We start from the raw sequence: 12,719 nt of genomic DNA on the forward strand, positions 1-12,719 counted from the left end.
TTCTGACAAAGAATTCTTTCCTTGATCATATTAGCCATTATAAAACAAACAAGAGATTTTTTGATTCCATATCAGAGGGTAGAAAATGAAGCCTGAAATGGAGAATATCTTGCAAAATGCAGCAGTTGCACATGAGAGTAAGTAAGATATCATAACTGTAAGGTATCATTATGATACCTTACAGTTCAAGTTGAGTTACAGATTAACTGTTAACTCACCAGGATTTTTCAATTTTGATAATAATTTGAGTTATCCAAATTTTATGGTACTAGCTCAACATAATTTTTATGCTTTTTTAAAATATAAATTGCAATCTTGTTTCAATAAACCAATATATGAAGAGCAAAGTATTTCGCATTTCAGCAGAATTTTTAAAAGATGCTTAAAATTAAAAGTTATCATAAACTATTGTAAGTCATTATAAAGGCAAACATAAAGAGCTTCTGTGAGGCTGTCGCTCACTCTGCTGGTGGTTGTGAGTTCAATCCTAGCAGTCAAGTAAGCGACCAGTGTGGTTGCAGTAAGTTGCAGATTACACCCATCGAGGCTGAAAATCTTCTGGGTTGTGGTATGGAAGTTATAGTTTGTCTACGGTAAGAACTCCCCCTGCTACAAAGTCTGAGGCTGTCTGCTGTTATGGAAATAAGAATAGCAGATTTTAGAGAGGGTATCTTCTCTTCACTCTATGTCTAACGCAATAGACAGATGAAAAAGATTTCCTTCTTCTTGCCGGCTGGAGCAAAAACATGTCCTAAGCAATGATCCTGCAACCATACTTGAAATAGTAATACCTCATTACCATAGTCACCGCTATGGGTCCAGACGAATGTCTAGAGGAGTTCTTACCTTAGACAAACTATAAGAGAAAGAGGTGCCAGCTCAGGTGCTGCACTGGGATGAAAATTACATACCATTCCTACCATGAATATTTCAATAAAGAGCTTCAAAAAATTGTACTCTGTGCTTGACTATGCTTCAGTGGCGTGGACAAAGGAAAAAAATATTTTTTTAAAAATATATTACTTCTTTAGTTTGTTCAGATGCCTTCATTAGATTATCCATACAATGTTGAATGAATTCTTCTTCTCTTTCAAGTGTCCCATGATGAACTGTGGAAGAAATTAAATTTATTTAGCAATCAAAATTGCATGAAAAAATAAATAATATAAAAAAGAAAAGTTTTTTAAAGTCAATTCCTACTTTAACAAAGAAAACAAAGTACAAACAAAGGTCAACAAAATTTTTTTTTATTTTACTTACTTTTTATTAAATAATAAAGTTTTCTCTAAAATTATTTTTAAATCTAATTTAAAATTAATTAAATTCAGTAAATGAATTAATATGTGAAAAAACTGTATTAACGTAAAGTGTCATACACTACAAGTTTAAAAAAATGTATTTGAACTTGAGTGGATGGATAAAAAGTACAGGGTGTCTATAAAAGAACTCCGGGGTTTTGAGGCAAAATATTTTAATGAAATAAAAAACATACATACATGTTTTATACATGACTGAAAAGCTTACATTTTCAAGTTTTTTTTCACACTTAGTAAAGTTCTATATGAGCCCCATTAGTGGAACGGCAGACGTCTAAACGGTATTCTACCTCTTCCCATGTCCTGGCGAGCATGTCTGGGGGAACGGTTGCCACACAATTGACTATTCGTTCCCTGAGATGTTGAACATCACGAATTTTCTCTGCATACACAAGATTCTTGATATGCCCCCAGAAGAAAAAATCCAACGGAGTCAGATCAGGGCTCCTTGGAGGCCATGGAATAGGTCCCTCCCTTCCGATCCACCTGTTGCCGAGCGTCCAATGTCTCAAGCACACGTAAACTGAAGTGTGGCGGGGCCCCATCTTGTTGAAAGTAAACTAAACCCTTCTCCGCCTCAATATCATCTAACTGAGGAAAAAGATACTCCTCCAACATATCACAGTAGACATCACCATTGATATTTCTCTCAATAAAAATAAACGGACCTATGAATCTGTCATGCATAAGCGCACACCAAACATTTACTTTGGGCGTGTCGCGTTCGTACTCGACGAACTCATGGGGCGGCTCAGAACCCCAAATTCTGCAATTATGCCGGTTTACGTGACCATTCACATGAAAAGAAGCTTCGTCACTTTTTAAAAAACCATTATTGTCATCAATTTTATCTAGCATTGAAACAGCAAAGTCGCATCTCTTAACCTTGTCTGCTGGTTTGATGTGGTGTACAAGTTGAATCTTGTAAGCTGTTAAACATAGCCTTTCATGAAGTACCTTACCGACAGTTGATCTTGGTAACCCCAACTCCAGGCTGCGTCTTGTCAACGATTTCTTAGGGCTTCGAAAGCATGAAGCTCGGATTCTGTCCACTTTCTCTTGAGACACACTCAGCCTACCCGGCGACTTTTGCTTCAAAACACTTCCTGTTTCCTTAAATGCACTGAACCATTGACGAATGGTTTTGTTAGAAGGCGGGTTAACACCATAGTTACGTCGAAAGTTTCTTTGTACGGTAACTAAAGACTTCGTTTCTATGAGCCAAATAACACATTGAGCCTTTTGTTGCGGAGTCGCCATCATTTCAAATTTTGTGACGTCATTTCAAGGTCAACACCCTGCAGCGCCGCCAACAGTTGATACAAACATTCCCAATTGGTATGAGTAAAACTTTTTGAGCTACTCTTTTCAGAGAAATCGACTAAATTTTGCCATCTTTTATAGTTAGTGAGATATGAATTTTTAAAACCCCGGAGTTCTTTTATAGACACCCGTTATTTTATTAAACAATTGGAAATTTGTACAAGATATATAAATATGTACAGGGAGAGTGCGAACTAATAATAGGTTTTGGAAAGAAAAAAACACAACTATAAAAGTATAAATTTGGCATCGTGAACCACATGTGCTACCACCTAATGTTCTTTATTGAATTTATCCGACACAGCGAATATAAAATAATTAAGTGTGGGCAATAAACTATTTTTTTTTGTTCAAATAGAGCTGTAAGTTAGAAATTATTACCGATGTTATCTTTAAAATATGTGAAAAACTGAATTGCTTATAGTAAAATTTAAAACAATGACTAAGGTTTAACTAATGAGAAAATACCATTTTGTTTTTCGCTCATCCCTATTTAATGAATGAATCAATATTTGAAAAAACTGCATTAACATCAAGTGTCCTCCACTACATGTTCAAAAGAAATAGAATTATTTGAACAAGATATGTGTAGGGAGAGTGTGAACTAATAGTAGGAATTAAAAAAAGAAAATTATTCCTACAAAAATTACCATTAATGTAATAGTTATTCAGATATTGGATGGCTGCCATACTCACATCAGTATTCAATGCACGGAGAGCGATTCCCCACAGCTGTTGCATTCTGTTCACCTGATGAAAAATAAAACCATGAATAAAATTCAAAACAAAAGAAACACACTCAATACCAGGTGAAATGGAAATACTAATACACAGGAGTGATAAAATTTTATGTGCAAAAAATCGATATCAATTCATATGTCATACATGTTTCGTATGCACAGGGTATCTGCTACATTTTATATTTTGAAATTCATGACTAATTCCAAGAACTTTTCATGACTTAACGAAGTTACTATTTTCTCCGACAAAAACAGAATAAAAAATTTAAAAGGCATTATAATAACATTAATTGAAATGATAGGTATAACCAAAACTGTTATACTCAGCATCTTCATATATTGATTAGAAATTTTAAAAAACAGAGTAAAGAAAGAGTTGAAGCAATAAAATAGCTGAGCAAATAATTTTTTCTTCTTTTTTTCTGCAGAATTATATTCTAAAGATACTTTTTATGTTCATCGGAAAGAAAAGAAATACTCCTGATTTTTCTGTTCTCATTTCAGAATATAAAAAAATTTGCCAATGACTGGTTTGCTTCAACTAAATTTTTTATTGATAAAACAAAAATAAATAAATAATAATAATTCTGAAATCACAGAAGTTTAAAAGATACTTGCTTCACTCCAGAAACGATGCTTTTTCTTTAATTTTTTTAAAGAACACCATAATTTTTAAAGAACATGATAAAAATATTTTATATTTTAATAAAATATGACCCTGAGTGGGGATTTTGTTACAAATTCAGAACATCATGAAATTGAGGGGGGGGGGGATTCCATTTTAAAAATAAAATTCTTCAGTGACCTAAATCCATGACTTACCATGATTTTTTTTAAAAAAAAATAGTCATAATCATGAAAAATTTTGTTCAATACCGAAATTCATGACTTTCCAGGGGCACAAATACCCTGTATGTAACATATTTTTTTTAAAAAAAAAATAAGATTTATAATTAAATTACCTACCAACGAAGAATGTTAAACTTTTATAGTAATTAATTTAAGAAAATCTTACTTTTTACAAGAATCTGGACGTTGGATTTTTAAAATTGTGTAAATAAGAACCACAATATTGGATTTTAAAATCGTGTGAAAATGAATAGCAAATTATTTTAAAAAAAGTGTAAAAACAAATTGTGAAATTGTATTTTAAAAACACGTAAATACGAATCGCAATGTGTAGCTTTTAAATAACGTAAAAATACAAAAATCAATAATTGATATAACATACGTGTGAATACAAATCGAAATATGGAATTTCAAAAACATGTGAATACAAATAGCAAAAACATTTTTTAAAAAATTCGTAAATACAAATTGCGACATTTGATTTTTAGATATAAGATTAATTCTGTGCAATAAATTATTGGATTAATTCTGCATTACAAATTTTTTTTTGTACCAGCATAAAAGTGCTTTTGTATTAACCTCGTGATATTTAACTGCAAAAGTAAATTTATAAAATATTTAAACGCAAGCTCAATTATGATGTAATTGTATTTCTTGTAAATATCAAATTTTGAAATGTGGTTTCAATAATATGAGCTCATTTCAAAAATTTTCATATAGTGGGACAATTTTTTCACCAAGAAATTTTAGTTGTCAAAAGTTGCTATTAGTTTAAATGAAATATCTAAAATACGGAATTTCCTAAACTCTAGAGAAATCACGATTTCTGAGATTATACAGCAATATTTTCGAGTTAGATGTTTTTGTAAGTGAAATATGTGATAATATCAGAATATAATTACATCAGCAGCAGAAGATGGAGTGTCGTAGGAAGCGGTTGCTAAATGTGCTAGACTACTAAGTTGTTGCAAAAGATTTAAAGCCATCATGCTAGTAGACTCAGGTGGCAACTGAGGCATCTTGAAAACAAAAAGAAAGTGTTTTAATACATTCATATTTACAGTTTGTTTACTTTTCAAAAATATACATCACCAATAAAATAAACATGATAAATTTTATTCATCATTTACAGCAGGGTTGGCAAATCCCAAATCAAATAAAACTGAACTTTCATTGTTTAAATTTAGATTCTCGTTAGAAATTTTTTTTCGTACACAAATCAAAGCTTTGATGAAACATGTTGACAACACTTCATATTATTTCAAAACAATAATAGAATTACTACAGACTAGACACTGAAGAAATTAAATCTCAGCAGCTATATTCAAGAAAAATATTTTAAATTACTTTGTAAAGAATGAGACAAAATTTGTCGGTTTGATATCAAATAAATAAATTTAAATCAAACAATGCAATATTTTATTTACAGCTAGTAGAAAGAGATAATTTAAATGTTTCATGTCATTTTCTTTGACATTTATTACTTTGTACAATTAACAATACTTCTCTGCAGTTTTTTTAAATTAAGTATTTTTTAGCATAAAAGTTGGATAACTAATTTTAAGTCACTCTTATATAATTATTCTGTTACATAACAGATTTCTTATACATAATTATTAGGAGAGAAAAATCGTAGAAAAGAAAAAAAATTATTAAAAAAAAAAATTCCACTTTTTCCTCCTATATATTTCTGAAAAGATAGAAGATGCTCTGCAAAAAAATAAGCCATGGAAACGGAAATAAAAATTATGATGCAAAATTTGTAACACTTCCCTAATGATTCCCTATTTGTATTGATCTACATAAAAATACAGAATTAGTGAATGATCCCCAAGTCAAGTACGAAGATTATAGTACTGATCTATAAATAGAATATCACAAGAAGACCATTAGTTTGTCAGTGACGAAGACGATGGCACTTCTCCAATGCAGAAATTAACAAGAGAAATAAAATTTTCAATCACTATCAGGAATTTTTTTTTTACGTTTAGTTAGTTTCCGTAATTAGCGAAAATTTGAAAGATTTTTCGACTCCATTACAGAGGATGGAAATGAAGCCTGAAATTGAGAATCTCCAGCAAAATGCAGTAGAGTTGCACATGAGAGGCGAAGAATCCTTCCCACTGAATACAGCTCTATATATGAAAATACGGACCTGCAAGTATTTCATCAAACACTTAAAGCATTTTCATACGGACATACGGTACACTAAAATAGATTAGAGGAAAATGAAATCTGAAAACGTTGAATAGAACACTGTCTTTTTGCAAAATTTGTGTCAAAAAAAGACATGGTAAAGAAAAAATATCTCATTTTAGAAATGGAAAATTAAGCACTTTTTTAAAACACCCAATGAAAAAGCTTCCTTAAAGGCTTTAAAAAAATAAAAATTTGAAATTAAGCACCGTTTGGCACTTTTTAAGAACGCTATTAAACTTAATTAACATTACAATAGTATGACAATGTTACTTCCTTGCAGTAGTACTAACCATCTCTACGCAACAAAGGTGTTATAACATACCTTTTCAAGGAGAACATGCTTAAACAAAGAAATATTCACAGCATGTTGATCTTTTCCTTTTGCCTGATTGAGAAACCAACCAAAAAGTTCATCTGCACACTCTGTATCTTGAGCTAAACACTGCCATAATATATCAACTTGTTCATGACTTAATTCTAGAAATGAATATACATAAAAAATAATTATAACATTTTTTAATCATTGAATTTATACAATTATGCATCATAATTTAAACTTAATGTGGTCACCTAATAAAATATGTGCAATTCCTATATTTGAGTCCTTTAGCGAACAATTAAGACACATGTAAATAATAAATTTCATTTAATTCCATGCAAAGAAAACATAAGTAACGACCCCCGGGGCAGAATTGCGGCGACATTGTCGCACGATGTTACACATTTTTGCAGAAAGATTTTTCCTTTGAGAAGGGAAAATGTTTGGTTTTTCTTCTTTTTCTACAGAATTTTTTTCAAAGATGTTTTTCTTTTGCATCAGAGAGGGAAGAAATAATCATGATTTTTCTATTCTCATTTGAGATTTTTAAAAAAAAAAAAAAATTGGTAACTGGCTTTAGCTGAAATTTCAAATTAATAATGTAAAATAAAAAAATTCAGAAATCACGACAGTTTAAAAGATAGTTCCGTCTAGAAATGATGTTCTTCCATTTTTTTTTCTCTTAAAGAGCAACCATATTTTACTTACACTTATTTGGGTATGTCTTTTTTAAAGAGTCTTATTTAAGTCATCTTTATTTTGGGAGTTCTGCACGGATTTTAATATTTTTAATTTATATACGAATTTTAATTTATATACGAATTTTAATTTATTTACGAATTTTATATGTGCAATGATTTCCAAACTTTGAAATTGCATCATATGCTAACAAAATTTGTGAATATCGCCAACAATTTTAGAATTAAAAAATATTACTTTCACAATTTAAAATTTTTATACATTTTATTCTATACTTTCTTCAATAAACAAAGTTTCTACTACTTTAAATTAGTAATTGTTATAATTTAAAGTATTTAAAAACAAAATATTAGTGCTAGGGAAGTTTGTTGCAGAAAGCACAAAAAAAAAAATCTGCCACAGGGGTAATAACTGAACAAACAAGATAAATAAATAAATTTTTTTATTTAACATAAGATTGAAAAAGAAAAATTTTACTATGTCAACACCTTTGCTCTAAACTAGTAGTATAAATTGAATCTAAAGAATTTAAAATTATGAGTGATATAACTAAGACAAGAAAGGAAATTTACTTTTTGTCAATATGTGAAACATCAAAACTTTCACTTATACTTTACATGATCATGATATAATAACTAGTTTTGGACAAAGAACTCTCTTTTTTTTAAATTATATTAGCCACCATAAAAAGATCAAGAGATTTTTCAGTTCAATTTCAGAGGGTGGAAAATGAAATCTGAAATTGAGAATATCTTGCAAAATGCAGCAGAGTTGCACATGAGAGTGTAAGAATCTCATCGAATTCAGTTCAGTAGAAATATTTAATCAAATATGTATCATGATTAGCGCTATCATACGTTACAGACCGACGGTATGGCAAAATGGATTGCGGTTGAATGAATTGTGAAAACGTTGAATAGAATAATGTGAAAACCATGCGTTTGCATAATACAGAGCAAATATCGATATGGTAAAGAAAAAAAAATTCTCATTTTTGAAAAGGGAAAATAAGCAAAAACACCCCATGAAAAAAAGCCCCTTTAAGGGCATTTAAAAAACGAAATCAAGCACCTTTTAATAATGCTATGCACCATGAAGAAGAAAGAAAAAAAATAACTAAAACCAATAGCCCATGACAGAAGATCATTAGAGAGAGAGTAGAATTAAAGATTATTAGAAAACTAAAATGTTACAGGTACTCTAAAATGATACATGAAATCAACGATGTTTATTATACTTATTGCTCAGTACTTCACTTATTGCTCAGATAACTGACCCAAATGGTTTCACTAGATTTTTGTCTTCACTTTTTTTGACTAACCATTTAGTGCTGTAAAATTTGATGCGAAGGAAACACCTAAAAGTTCTGATTTTCATACTTTTCAGGAAAATAATTAGTTAATTTAAATTTCAGAAGGTAAATTAGGTCAATTGATACTTACGAAATATTTCAGGAGAACCAGCTGTAGAGAACACATTTGTAAGAAAATGCAAGTGAACCTGAATTGCATCCTTATGAGAATACCTATGCATAAAGAGTAAAAAAATCTATATCACATATAAAACACTAACATATATATATTGATTAAAAAACAGATGAAAATGTTTCTTTGTATTAACAATGAACTGAAATACAGTGAAGTCTCGCTACTACAATATCCGATACAACAATAACTCCCTCTATTACGATAATGTTTAGTGGTTCCGACAAACTTGCATATGAATTAATGTTATCCTCCTCTCAATATTACGATATTCTCTGGAGAAATAAACCCCTGTAAATTTTTTTCTCCAAACTTTAACCTTACTATTTATTATTGGTTCTCAAATAATGTAAAAAATCTTATTAAATCATCTTTTGCCATTTTTCCTGAAAAGAGAAGACTCACTGCTGACCAGCACAATAGCTTTCTTTCTTAGAATTGCCTTTACTTATCTCTTAAGAAATCACAGAAGTAACATTCTTATCTGATTTCATTTCCTTCATGTTAAAAGCTGTGGGGCACCATTCACAAATGAAAATCATTTTGGTATTCTGGACTCAAGGCATAACTTTGTTGGTTGATTTAACAATAAAGAAATAATAATCAAACAAAAATATCAGACTATTTTCAACAAAAACGGTTTTCAGGTATGTTTACGATCTTATTTTCTGAATTTATTTCAAATGTTTTTAATATTTAACCATAATTAACACTCTGCAAATTAATTTTTTATAATATATGAAAATATTTATAGTTAGTATATATAACATTAAAAAAAGTCTTATTGTGTCCCTAAAGTACGCAGGCCCTCAATATAACAATATATCTCTCAACAACAATATATTTATTTGATCCCCAAAATATTGTTGGGATTATTGTACAAAGGTTTTACAGTATCAAGCGAGTGAGCTGTCGCAAGTATGAAGGCTTAAAGGCACACGATTACATATTTGTGAATGAAATTTCTTTTCTCTCCAGAGAAACAATTAACTTACTACACAAACTGAGCTATAAACTTTGGAGAAATAAAAAGCAATCAATTCATGTAAATAAATTGTTCTATTGACTTTTTTTTTTTAAATTCTGTTAAAATGTTATAGTGGGGTCAATAATAATTAAGAGCTATATTTTAATTTCAGAGATACTTCATTAACTCAGGAGAGATGCATCCTACTAAAGATCAGCCTTAAAATAATGGAACACAAAATGTTGAAATTTCTAAATTGTGTTTAAAGGGAAATTCAAGGAATTATTTGTTTCAAGTATGATTTTCAATGCATACAAATTAAATCATAACATACATAAATCAGTAAATGATATGTTTATGATGAATCAAGAAGTTTTACAGAATGCATATGTCTCATATTTACATTCTAATATGAAAATGTTATACATGTGTAGATTAGTTTTACAGTTATTTCAAGTTTTAAGGTTTTTTCCAGTTGGTTAGTTATTTTATCACAAGCAAAAGAATGGTGATTTTTCACAACCATGTACTACTAATGCCTAAAGTTGAGCAACGTCTGTTTTACCTTAAAATAGTTTCGGTGTAATTAAAATTTTTTATTTAAAGGGCAAACTAATTGCAGCAAAACTGTTAGGTCTAAAGACAAAAGGATCTTGCTAAAGTTTGAATTAGCTTTGGAGTAATTAAAGTTTAAAATATTTATTTTCTTACTTTTTCTCATAATGATGTTTTTGTATAATAAATAAAAGCTTAACTAATAACTCTGTGACAGCGAGTCACAGTTTTTTTTATTAAAATCACAAGTCTTATTTAGAATCTTTATCCAAATTTGTTAATTTCCAATACCATTTAAGTATTTCCTGATCCATTCCTGTAGTTGTTGATCCCATTCTTCTCACCCCTTAATGCGCTAGCACAATGAAGACATCCTCCCCAAGAAATTCCTTTCACATTCCTTAGCCCTGCCCTTTCTCGGAAAACAGCTGTTTGCGGTTTCTTTTCATCGTCCATGAGGATTCGACGAGTGTTAGTTTGTCACAACCGTAACGCTGGTAAAATAATAGAGATAACAACTCAACTTTTTGAAAATAGGTAATTTAACTTTGAGCAAGAAGATAAAAATGAGAGCATGAAAGGCGATCTGCACATTCGAATTCAGTTACTTCTTAGGGTACGGACTCCCTCGTGGAGCATGTTTTTTCACCTCCCTCCTCAATTGAGGAAAGGGTTTAAAATTTTACATGGCGTCCAACACCGCCATTGATGGACTCCTTCACGGCTATTTTTTTAGCCTTTTTTTTCTTGGCTTAATTTAAAGAAAATTCCAAAAATATTTGCAGCTGTTCCTTTTTGAAGATGGTTTTGTTTGAACCTTTTCCAGTAGTTTTTTTTATTCCTCTTCACCATGATGCAAGAGCATGATGAGTGATTGTCGACACCTACCGTGGTATGTGGATTTGCTGACATCGAGTTAGGGAACCCACAGATCGTATCCGTGTTCTTTTAGATTTTATATGATCTTTTAGATAACAAGATTTTTCTGAACGTTCAGTCTCCTGCTCCAGCTACCCACTAGTACCAATATTTTTGACGCTGTGCCTCTTGTACTAATAGTAAGATGTTGTACTAAAGAGTTTTAAAAATCTTCAATAAAAAAAAATGTTAGTGCCAAAATTGGATTCCTTTATTTATACTGATGGATTGCTTTTCTAGGTGAAAGATAACGTGATGGAGAAGAAGAGGTATGTCTTTTTTGTAAAATGTATTCTTCTCTTGAATTTTAAAATTGATTTTCTTCTGGGTTGCAAATTGCAGCACAACGCTAAAAATGTACACCTATATCGTTTTACCCGGCCATTATTCCTTTTTTTTTTTAAATGTTTTTATCAGTTGTCTTTTAATTAATTACTTATTAATACCCAGCAGTTACCGGTGCAAACTCACATTTATTTTTCCTCAGAGGATTAACATGGGCAAACAGGCCGCTTAATAAATTGAATTAAGTGGTCTGTTAAGCTGTCTAATTAAATTAAAAATTGCATTATTTTAGTTAGTTGTAACTTAAGGCAGTCAATTAATTTAGGAATCCTTAATGTTAGTAACACTTTTCTTGAGACTTAATGCTAAATGAAAATTTTTTGCATCATTTACCCGAAGCAAAAAATAATTTTTGATACATATATTATTTTCTGTTACTTTATTTAAAAATACCTGAAAATTTTTTCACTGTAGAGTATACTAATTTTTATGTTACTTCAAAGAATGTAATTTTACATGGTGCGAAATTTGGAAAATAAGACATTAAGACAAAATCGGTTGATTTGTTCTTGAGAAAACAAATTTGAAACAGAAAATTCTTTGAAAATTTGATAACAGTATAAATGTAATGATTCTAGTAGGGAAACAGGAAATGGCCAAAAAATTGAGATAAAATATTTTATAAAAAAGATAAAACTGTAAAAATACTTTGAGTCTTCATATGTTGTTAATTCTTAAAATCAAGTTTGCTTCAAAGAAATTGAATAAATGCACCAAACATATAAAAATTTATTTATACTTATTATGTGTTTCATAAATTTCTTATCAAATCTTTTAAAGAGAATGTAAGAAGAGTAACATTTTTTTTTGTAATAAGAGAAACCAGGAATTTTTCTCTTAAAAAATAATTTGTTTGTATTTATAACTTTTTCATGACTGTAATTTAATAAGTTAACCTTTCTTTCTTGATATTATTTACAATAAGATTTTATTATATAGTTCAGATTCCTCATTGCATAAAACTATTAAAATTCATCAAGTTTTCTAGCACAAATATGAATGTTT

General features: G+C 29.9%; 1 long non-coding RNA gene across 3 annotated transcripts in view; it reads right to left on the reverse strand.

The window, feature by feature from the left end:
- Positions 1 to 12,719, reverse strand: part of LOC107451974 (ubiquitin carboxyl-terminal hydrolase 34) — a 93,049-nt gene that overhangs the window by 68,527 nt on the left and 11,803 nt on the right. For all 3 annotated transcript variants that reach the window (XR_015432386.1, XR_015432387.1, XR_015432388.1), the window contains 5 exons: positions 8,888 to 8,970; positions 6,750 to 6,904; positions 5,131 to 5,247; positions 3,290 to 3,389; positions 1,024 to 1,109 (listed from right to left, as the gene is read on the reverse strand). This is a non-coding gene — a long non-coding RNA (ubiquitin carboxyl-terminal hydrolase 34). The remainder of the gene's footprint in view (positions 1 to 1,023; positions 1,110 to 3,289; positions 3,390 to 5,130; positions 5,248 to 6,749; positions 6,905 to 8,887; positions 8,971 to 12,719) is intronic.

The sequence above is a fragment of the Parasteatoda tepidariorum genome, chromosome 3 (assembly GCF_982258835.1).
Source record: "Parasteatoda tepidariorum strain Cologne lab strain chromosome 3, Ptep-v5.0, whole genome shotgun sequence".
Lineage (NCBI taxonomy): Eukaryota > Metazoa > Arthropoda > Arachnida > Araneae > Theridiidae > Parasteatoda > Parasteatoda tepidariorum.